Here is an 11,617-nt window from a genome sequence, read left to right on the forward strand (position 1 = left end):
ACTCTATGGCACCTAACAACAAATAACAACATCCAAGCTAAAGTACAATCTTGAGTATGTCACGCCTGAATTTAGAGATTATCTCAAGAATAAATATGGATAATATTTCAAGGAATGGGAATTCTAGGACACTTAATTGTGCTCATGCCAAACCTGATCAAAGACCAAAAGATAGTCAATTGAACAGAACAAGGGAATAGTATGTGGCATAAATCAGGAAAGGTGAGTGTCAGTGTTGTATCTTTCACCAATGACCAAAGACCAGATGAGTTGTAAGTGACATCAAGGATATCATATACAAAGAAAGCAATAGGTCATTAAGAAGAAAGAAAAGAAGGAAAAATAAATGGATGTCAAAAGAGACTCTGAACAGAACAAGGAGATACTGTGTGGTATAAGTCAGGAAAGGTGAGTGTCAGTGTATCCTTTCACCATATTTTTCAGTTTTATGCTGAAAAAAGAACCCAAGAATCAGGCTTTGTGAAGAAGAACACAACATAAGGGTTGAAGGACAACTCAGCAACCTGTGATATGCAGATGATACAACCTTGCTTACTGAAAGTGAATAGGACTTGAAACAGTTACTTATGAAATTCTAAGACTACATCCATCATCATGTATTACATCTCAACAAAAACCAAACAATAAGTAACATTACAATAAATGGAGAAAAGCTTAGAGTTATCAAGGAGTTCGTTTTACTTGAATCCACAATCAATGTCCATGGAAGCAGCAGCCAAGAGATCAAATGACATATTACATTGAGCAAATCTTTTGTCAAAAAAAATTTTTAAGATGCCACTTTGAGAACAAATGTGGACTCAGACCAAGTCATGGTATTTTCGATTGCCTCATATGCATGTGAAAGCTAGACAATGAGTAAAGGCGATGGGAGAGGAATTGGTATCTTTGAATTATGATGTTGGCAAAGAATATTGAATATACTATTGACTGCCAAAAGAATGAACAAGTCTGTCTTGGATGAAGTACAACCAAAATGTTCCTTAGAAGCAGAATGGTAAGACTTCTTTCATTTCACTTACTTTGGATATGTTCTTAGGAAAGACAGTCCCTGGAAAGAACATCATGCTTGGAAAATTGGATAGTAAGCATACAAGAGGAAGACTCTCAATGAAATGAATGGGCACAGTGACTCCAAGAATGAGCTCAAGCAAAGTAACAATTGTGAAGATGGCACAGGACTAGACAGTATTTGGTTCTGTGTATGATGTGGAACTGACTCAATGACACCTTACAACAACAACATATAATATAGGCAATCCCCAGGTTATTAATGAGTTCTGATCCTAAATGTGTCTTTAGATTGAATTATAAGTAAATCAGAACAGGCACAAAGCTAAACATGCAGCAAACAAAGGTGACTGTGTTTGAGAATTTGTTGTGAGTAGGGCTAGGAGTCCTGGTGTGGGGCCGAGGATAAGCACTGAACTGTTAAGGTTGGCAGTTCAAACCAATCCACTACTCCTTGGAAACTACACAGGGTTGGTATGAGTTGGAACTGACTTGACAACACTAAACGACAACAACAATGGGCAAGAAAAAGTTTTCTGTAGGCCTGACATTTACAAACTCTAAGTGTTTGCATTTATAGAATGAGTTTGAGCTCACTGTATAAACACAGGAGGTAAATTGTCTGCAGATTAAAAAATAAATAAATAAAATAAAACACACAAAAAAAACCCCATCATCTTTGTGTGTGTGTGTGTGTGTGTGTGTGTGTCCCTGGGTGGTGAAAATGGTAATGAGGTAAGGCCGAGTGATCTATATTAAAACTCAGACACTGAAACCGCTATGGAGCATCTTTTACGAAGATGGCACCAAAAGCAAAGAAGGAAGCCCCTGCCCCTCCAAAGCTGAAGCCAAAGCAAAGGTGTTGAAGGCCAAAAAGGCGGTGCTGAAAGGCATCCACAGCCACAAAAAATAAGATCTGCATGTCACCCATCTTCTGACGGCCCAAGACTCTGAAGCTCCAGAGGCAGAGGCAGCCCAAATATCCTCAGAAGAGCACCCCAAGGAGAAACAAGCTTGACCACTATGCCATCATCAAGTTCCCTCTGACTACTGAGTCAGTCATGAAGAAGATTGAAGATGATAACACACTTGTGTTCATTGTGATGTCAAGGCCAACAAGCACCAGATCAAACAGGCTGTGAAGAGGCCCTATGACATTGATGTAGCCAAGGTCAACACCTTGATCAGGCCTGATGGAGAAAGAAGTAGTATGTTCAACTGGCTCCTGACGATGATGCTTTGGATGTTGCCAACAAAATTGGGATCATCTAAACGGAATCCTGGTGTGGCACTGTGGGCTAATGTGTCAGACTGCAAGGTCATTTAAACTGCAAGGCCGGTGGTCCAAAATCACCAGGTGCTCCTTGGAAACCCTATACAGGGTCACTATGAGTCTAAATCAACTCAACGGCACTTAACAACAACAATAAACTGAGTCCAGCTGGCTAATTATAAATATAAATTTTTTTCAATACAATAACCCTATGGAGCCCTGGTGTGGCACTGTGGGTTAATGCATCAGACTGCAAAGTCATTTGAACTGCAAGGTCGGTGGTTCAAGCTCACCATCTGCTCCTCGGAAACCCTATACAGGGTCACTATGGGTCAGAACTGACTCGATGCCACTTAACAAAAACAATGGAGCACAGGTCTACTCTAACACACATGGGGCCAACAACAACTTTTGTTGTTGTTATATTGTTGATTATATACATATAAAACAAAAAAACCCAAACCCATTGCTGTCGAATCAACTGTGACTCATAGTGACCCTGTATTGGGGTTCTGAGACTACCTTTTTATAGGAGCAGAAAACCTCATCTTTCTCCCTCAAAGTGGTTGGTAAGTTTGAACTGGCAACTTTGCAGTTAACAGTCCAGTGCTTATCCTACAATGCCACCAGTTCTCCTTTTTATATGTATATGCATATATGTTTAAATGTATATACCAATAAATATATATGTACATTAGAAAGTCTTGACATTATTGAAATAAACATAAATTGTGTTTGAAACCTAATAGATAGAGCACTATAATTGTTGCTCTTGGTGCTGTCACCACTTGTGTTAATCCGTCTGGCTGGGGAGTTTTCTTGTTTTGCTGATCTTCCACTTTACTAAGCAAGCACAATGTCTTCTCCAGGGAACGGTCCCTCCAGACAACATGTCTTAAATATGAGAGAGGAAGTCTTGCCATTCTTACTTCTAAGAAACATTCTGGTTGCACTTCTTCAAAGACAGATTTGTTTGTTCTTCTTAAGTCTATGGTCTTCCTTATTCATTGTCCAACTTTCACATGCATATGAGACCATTGAAAATACCATGGCTTGGGTCAGGCACACCTTAGTCCCATTGACCAGGTGGTGTAGAAGCTGGTATTAATCATGTCCAGTGGGTGGAGCTTCAGAGGGTTTGGTTGAGGCTGACCTGTATGGGCACAGTTGCTGCTTCCTGTCGAGTGAAGCAAGAGGAGAAAACACACACAGAAAAACAAAACAGAACAAATGAACAAACAAACAACAATGAAAACAGAATATAACAGAGGATAAAACCAAAAAGAAATAGGCAGCAAAAAGAAAATAAAAGAGTATAATAACTAAAAAGAAAACAGAGGGACAGGAAAATGGAGTTGTACAAGAAAAAAGCACTAACAAAACAGGGGAAAGGGAAAGAGAAAGAGACTAGCGAGTAGTAAAGACAAATCAAGTGGAAATAGGATAAAAATCAAGGGAAGGGAAAAAGAAGAAGAAAAAAGAATAAACAAACAAAAACAATGAAACAACAAAAGGAAAAATAAACAAAAACAAGTACAGTTGCTGGACCCTGAGAGGAGAAAACTCTGGGGAGCTCCTGCCAGCCAATGAACTCACAAAGTGAGTGGAGGAGCAGTGTGAAGGCTGAGTTCCCAGTCCTAGATGGAGGCAATTCCTGTAGGCTGAGATGCTATCTATGTTCAGAGTAGCCAATCTGGAAGTGTTTTGTAGAGGCCCTTCAGGTAGCAAATTTCAGTGCTGTCAATGCCAAAGTGCAGCTGGGGTTTGGTTGGTTGATTATGTGCCATGGAGTCGGTTCCGACTCACAGCAACCCCTGTACAGGGTTTCCGAGGCTACAAATCTTTACGGAAGCAGAAAGCCTCATCTTTCTCCCATGGAACAGCTGGTAGTTTCCAACTGCTGACTTTGAGGTAAGCAGCCGGATTCGTAAACGCTACGCTACAAGAGCTCCTTAGCCAATCTGGAAATAGTTTGCAGAGGCCCTTCAGGTTGCAAATTTCAGGGCAGTTGGGGGTAGGGTGACTGATTATGAAGGTTCCTACTAGTCTAATTCTGGATGCTGTGGGTTCTGTAGATCTGGAACAAAGTCTGCCTGAATCCAGGCACCAAGGCAGCACCGTGGGCACTCACGTCACAGTGGCTCAAACCTCTCAACTCAGAACTCCCAAAGATCAGGGTCTTTGCTGGGGATAGATGAGGAAGGGGACTGGTCTCACCTCTGTCATCCAGGGCTGTGTGGGAAGCTAAAAGGAATCTCATCTGTTCCATCCCATGTGTTGTCAGGCCACCATCTGCCTGTCTCTCCAAAGTTGTTACGAAAGTTCAAGATGGTCATACTGCATCTGGTTGGCAGTCTCTTCACCAGTTAGTCTCCTTCTTTCATAGCCTCGCCTTAGTTTCTTCTTCCAATAGATATTCAATTCACTTCTCTAACCTTTCCTCTGAAGCTCAGGGTTCCAGGATTGTCCTCTGTATGTTTCAGTTGGTCTCCTTCCTCTTTGTTGGAGAGGGTAGTTATAGTATGGCTGCCATCTTGCCAGAAGCCTTTTTTATTGATTTTTTAAGAGCAGGCGATGTATACTACCTTAATCAGTTGAGTCCTGGTAGTGTAGTGGGTTACGAGTTGGGCTGCTAACTGCAAAGTCAGCGGTTCAAATCTACCAAATGATCTGCATAAAGATTTACAGTCTCAGAAACTCTATCCAGGGTCTCTATGAGTCAGAACCAACTCAACACATAACCATAAGCACCACCAAGCACTGGACTGTTAACCACAGATCAGCAGTTCAGACCCACCAACCACTCTGTGGAAACCCTATACAGGGTTGCCATGAGTCCGAATTGACTCGATGGCACTTAACAACATTCCTTTCCTATGGGTCAGTTTTTTAGTATGTGATTCTACATATATTTTTTAGTATGTTATTCTACATATTACTAAGCATCAGTGGAGTCCTGGTATGGCACTGTGGGCTAATGCACCAGACTGAAACATTGTTTGAACTACAAGATCAGTGGTTCAAGCTCACCAGCTGCTCCTTGGAAACCCTACACAGGGTGGCTATGGGTCAGAGTCAACTCAACGGCACTTAACAACAACAACAACAAACATCAATGGGCTCAAGTGTGGCAACCATTGTAAGGTTGGCCCAAGACCAGGCAGTGTTTCATTCTGTTGTGCATAGGGTCACTATGAGTCGGTACCGACTCAATGGCACCTAACAACAACAACAAAAAGCTGTAGGGTATGTCCAGTGACTGCTAATCACAAGGTCAGTGATTCAAACCCACCCACCTCTCCTCTGAAACCATATACAGGGGCACTGTGAGTCAGACCAGACTCGACAAAACTTAACAACAACAATAACAAATACAGGAGTCCTGGTAGTGCAATAATTAAGTGCTTGGCTGCTAATCAAAAGGTGCAATATCTGAACCCTCCAGCTGCTCTTCAGGAGGAAGATGTAGTCTGCTTCTATAAAGATTTATACTCTTGGAAACTCTCCAGAGCAGTTCTACACTGTCCTGTGTGGCTGCTATGAGTCAGATTTGACTAATGGCAATGTTTTTCATATTGTTAAGTGCTGTCAAGTTGGCATAGCAACCCTGTGTACGGTTTCTGAGGAGTGGCTGGTAGATTTGAACAACTGACCTTGTGGTTAGCAGTCCAGTGCTTATCCTACAGTGCCACACCAGAACTCAAAAACATATACAAAGTCACAGAAAAAAAAAATGTGTTCATAAAAACAGTAAAACATTGATAGAATAATGTATAAAGAGATTATAAAAACTTTTAACCAGGGTCCTGGACCATACATACTTCAAAACTAAATCTCTTAAGATTTAACAGAGAGAGAAAGAGAATCTTCAGTTTAAAGAGTACATTGTTATTGTTGTTAAGTGCTATCAAGTTGGTTCTGACTCACAGTTATCTGCCATAGAGTTTCTGAAGGTTTAAATCTTCTCAGGAGTAGAAAGCCTCATCTTTCTCCAGTGGAGAGGCTGATGGGCTCCAGTGCTTATTGTATGGAGAAATAAAAGAACCCTAAAGTTTACTTTGTTGTTGTAAGTGCCATTGAGTCGGTTCCAACCCATAGCGACCCTGTACATGGTTTCTGATAAGTGACTGGTGAGCTTGAACTGCCGACCTTATGATTCAAACCGATGCTGCAGTCCAGCACATTAACCCAGAGCGCTACACAAGGGCTCCAAAGTTTACCTTGTTTTTGTTGGTTGTTGTGTGCCATGGAGTTGGTTCCTACTCATATCGACCCTGTACAGAGTTTCTGGGCCTGTAAATCTTTAGGGAAGCAGAAAATCTCATCTTTCTCCCCTGGAACCGCTGGTAGTTTCAAACTGCTGACCAACTCATAACGACTACATTTTAGACCAGCTCACCAACTATTCCATGGAAACCCTAAACTGGGTCGCTATGGTTTGGAATCAACTCTACAGCACTTAACAACAACATATAATATAAATTCTATTATTGAAAATGACAATGTTCTTACCATGTCTCAGAGAAAAGTATTATTTAGTTGTTGTTAAGTGACGTCAAGTCCCTTCCCATCCATAACGACCCTGTATAGGGCTTCAGACACTTTGTTTTTTTAAAAAGTGCCTAGAAAATCTATTCAAAATGCAAGTGCTCTTGATAATTTTTGTCAAAACCTTAATCGAAAGATTCACAAGAGAGTTCTCTGATAGAGTTCTCTTACCCTTTAGAGAATGGTGAATTTTGAAAGGTAGATTCCCACTTCTAAAAGAATTTTACTATCCTAGTGGACCCCTGGGCACTCGAATTTGCTAGGGCATTAGCTCTTCATAGATCATTGTCTAAAGCACAGGACTGGAAATCCACTTAAGGGAATCATTCCCATAAGATTTAAAACTAGTCAAAAATAAAACTCTCAAGGGTTTTCAAACAGATCTCCACTTGCATAAGAAAAATTTTGCTATCCCAGTTAGGAAGATTTTTCAAAGTATAAAAAGGATACTTTCTTGAAAGACAATAACCCAGAAATTTCATTTTATACCGAGTAAGCAAGAGAGACACTTCCTGAAAGAACTTGAGAACAAATTCACAATTTTAGGAATACCCTTCTTTCTGTAAGTAGCTGAATTCTAGAACATGAATAATAAATTTGCATAGGTATATGAGTTGCATTTGCACATATAAGTTACGGAATACGCACTTTGCTTCAGGATAATGCATTGAACCAAACTGCCAACATTGCAGTTCAAACCAATCTTACTAACCTTTAATAAAGTCAAACGCATATATATATATATTTTTTAACCTCTTGAGAAACTTGTATAGTAATCATTATAGTAGATGGATAAATTTCCCAAAATAAAATATACAAAGGTTAGTTAATGAAAAGGAATAATGATTTTTTTTTTTTTTTTTTGGCTAGGCATCAGCTAATTTCTAGAAGAACCTGGTTCTCTTTCAGATAGTTATGATTATTGATAGCAGCAGTTAAGATTAGTTTTATGACCTCTAATAACTAACTGTGAGGATGGCACAGAATCAGGCAGTATTTTGTTCTGTGGTTCAATGAGTTAAAATCAACTAGACAGCAATTAACAACAACATGGACTAATAAACAATTGTTGCATGTTTGGGTTCCCTCTATAACCCTAAAATTCACTTTGGAGAAGTGTCTAGGGCAAATTCGGGTCTTTGCATTTGCAGTTGAGTTTAAGGAAGGAGAGCACTGACATCACCAGTTACCACTAAGAAACATTTCTGTTACATGACAATGAAAATTTAAAATAGGATCTCTAATCCTGGCATAGGTCTTGTTAAAAATGCACTAGACAGTTAACTGAAAGAGCAGTAATTCAAACCTACCAGTCACTTCTCAAAACCTTATACAGGGTCACTATGATTTGGAACCAAATCAATGGCACTTAACAGCAACAACAATTTCATGATATCAGCTTCTAACCAATTAGAGGATTGTTTGGTAAAGCAAAGTTGATAGAAAGCTTTTATATTCACTTTAGAATGTTTATTGAGAACTTACTAAGTTCCTGGTGTATGTTATTGTTATGAAAAAAATAACACTATCCCTCAGCATTTATGTGAATCAGGGAGGTAAAGGCAGTATATACTCAGACATTAAGCCCAAATGCCATGGATTATTATAGGTCTATGATAAAGTTCTTAATATACTGTGACAAAATTAGAAATATCATATCAGTGTAATCAGGTTTTTTTCTCAATGAAGTTGAAATGATTGATTTTAATGAACTATCTTAAATTTTTATTCTTTTTATATTCTAGGTGTTAAAATGTCTTCTAGTTTATGAAATAATACAGCAGACTGCAAGATACCTGAGGGCAGAGTCTGTATACTTATGGCAGTTTTTACAATGTGTTCTTTCCTGATAAATTTAAAGTTGTGATCCTTAGTTTCATGCCCGATATTTGGAAAGGAGTTTTCATTGCTGGTGTGAAAACAGAAATCTGGGCTGACATTTATCTTATCTCAGCATTTTGAAGGTGTTAAGTCCACATGGAGGCTGGTGAAAAGTAGCTTGTCAGTATAATTGTTCTCCCTTTGTAATTAAGTTTTTCTTGTTGTTTTTATGAGTTTTCTTTGTCTTTGCTTTAGTGTAGTTTCACCAGGTTTCATTAAAGTTTATAAGAGTAAGGATTTCAGTTTTATTACTAAAATGTGCTTGAGCCAAGCCATGATATTTTGAATAGATTCACATGCATTTGAAAGTTGGACAGTGTATAAGGAAGACTATAGAAGAATTAATGTGTTTGAGTTATTGTGTTAGAGAAGAAGGTTAAAAGTACCATAGACTGCCAGAAGAACAAATAAATCTGTGTTGGATGAAGTACAACCAGAATGTTCCTTAGGAGCTAGGATGGAGAGACTTCATTTCTCATATTTCAAACATGTTATCAGGTGGGGCCAGTCCTTGGAGAAGTACATTATGCTAGGTAAAATGGAGGGTCAATGAAAAAGAAGAAGATCACCAATGGAATGTATTGGCACAATGGCAGCTATAGTGGGCTCAAACTTAAACTTGTGAGAATGGCGTAGGACCAGTGTTTCATTCTGCTGTGCATAATAAGGTCACTGAGTGAGAACCAACTCAACAGCATCTAATAACAATAACAACTTGGGATTCGTGCTCTAAGGATTCATATCTTTCTCTGATTCTGAAAAATTATTAGGATAAGCACTGGATTGCTAACCACAAGGTTAATGGTTCAAACACACCAATCGCTCCTTAGAAATAATACACAGAATCACTAAGAGTTGAACTGAATCAATGACATTTAATAATAACAATCTTTTGAAATATACCTCTTCTCTATTCTTTCTTTACGGAACTCCTATTCAACTTACATTGGACTTTCTCATTCAGACTACCATATCATTTGGATATGGACAAGTACTAGACTGCTAATCGCAATGTCAGTGATTCAAACCCACCAGCTGCTCATTGGAAACCCTATACAGGATTGCTATGAGTCAGAAAAGACTCAACAGCACTTAACAACAACAAATTTTCCATATGTGAGGCACACGTGTAGAACTTTAATTTCTCATGGAAGCCATTCTTCCCTATCCAAGCAAAAGGCATATAACATTTTTGTCCATTTAGTTCTTTTTTCTCAGAGTAGCTAGAGGAACAAAAGACACTTCTTTAAAGAAAGACCAGCAGAAAAAAATCCAAAACTAAAACAGCAGTCTGATTGGCTACTACAAGAACAAGCAAGTTTTTCACTGGGGAGTCATCAAGGCAAGGATTCAAGTCCCTTCAGGACAAACCCCCCCTCCAAAACTGAAACTCAAAGGGAACACACCAGCAGGCATGTAAGCTTGCTGGCAACCACGTTGGTCTACTGGTGAGTGGAAGTTGGGCGGGGGGTTCGGGGTGGGGGGTAGGGAACAGCAATGAAGATATGGGCTGAGTTCAACCATGTTCCATAGACTCCTATTGACCTGGAGACGACGAGAGATGAAGAAGGGTTGGTTGGTCCGAAGTGTGGTGAGAACTGAAGTCTCTTAAACCCATGGACAAGGACATAGCCATGGAGGGCTAGAGCTGAGAGTGAAGTGTCCAGCTGATATGAAGATGCACAAGAATACCCAAACTTGCAGATAGTACCCATTTGGCCTAGCTTTGATGGCTTGATAACCAGATCTCAAATAGAGGAAGATGAAGAAATTTGATAAAGGAAACAAGTGTAAATTACTACAATTTGATGAACTTGAGGTATGCTTATGGGTATTATTGTTGTAGTTAAGTGTCATCAAGTCAATTCTGACCTATAGCTACCCTGTTTAGGGTTTCCAAGGAACAACTGGTGAGTTTGAGCCACCAACATTGCAGTTGAAATGACTTTGCCGTCTGATGCATTAGCCCACAGTGCCACACCAGGACTCCACTTATGGGTGTAGTAGCTTAAAATACAAATCGAGAGGAAAGGAGTCTTCACATCAAGGAACCCTCTGTACACCAGTTTGATACGGATGGACAACTTAGATACTGGCTATTCAAAATGAGGGTGCTATAAAGGCACGAAATGACTGCCTTACAAGTTTTCAAGAGGGAGTTTAGTTTCAGAGTGTGTGGGGGACAGTAGAATCCCCACTAAATAGTTTTCATCTTGTCTAGACAGGTCTGGTGAAAGGAGATGGGGATAAGATTCTTATGATTCAATAGTGAGTAATTGTTGTCTTGATTAATTGCAATTGTCACAATTGTAAAGGTAGAAGTTTTGTAAATAAAGAGGGAGTACTTAACCTTACATTCCAGGAACAGAGGATCCTAGGACCATCAAGGGAGAAGAGCATGAACAGAATGTGGGATCCTATCCAGAGAAGGAGCAACACCAGGGATGGAGGCAAAGATGATGACATAGAGAGATAGAGCAGCTGAGGAATTTAGACTCAGAAAGAGAAAGACTTTGTGCTGGTGGCCAGGAGACAGGTTTTCAGAATGTGCCCTTGTTTAAATGATTATGTATTTCTGAGTGTTTTTGTGTACATTAACAAAACAGAGGGAATAGAAGCAAATACTGTTGAATGGTGATGCATGGAGGGGATTGTAATCATTATAATGATACAAAATACAATAGTATGAGTGTAAAACTGATGTTCTCCCATGTAAACTATCACTCAATTCACAATAAAAGCTTTAAAAGAAAGAAAGAAATAGTGTAGATCCAGAGCTTCCAAATGGCAAAGAAGTCAAGTAGATTTCAAGATAAAACAGACTGTTTTAACCTAGGAAAAAATTAATAAAGTATAGGGTAACCTAAAAGAAAAAGAATACAC

The 11,617-nt window shown here is 39.3% G+C and overlaps 1 protein-coding gene across 1 annotated transcript in view; it reads right to left on the bottom strand.

The window, feature by feature from the left end:
• The window catches only part of LOC102819479 (A disintegrin and metalloproteinase with thrombospondin motifs 6-like), a 530,326-nt gene that overhangs the window by 234,646 nt on the left and 284,063 nt on the right, over positions 1 to 11,617 (bottom strand). The gene's annotated exons all lie outside the window — the stretch shown is intronic.

Source organism: Chrysochloris asiatica, unplaced genomic scaffold (genome assembly GCF_000296735.1).
Source record: "Chrysochloris asiatica unplaced genomic scaffold, ChrAsi1.0 scaffold00318, whole genome shotgun sequence".
Taxonomy (NCBI): Eukaryota; Metazoa; Chordata; class Mammalia; order Afrosoricida; family Chrysochloridae; genus Chrysochloris; species Chrysochloris asiatica.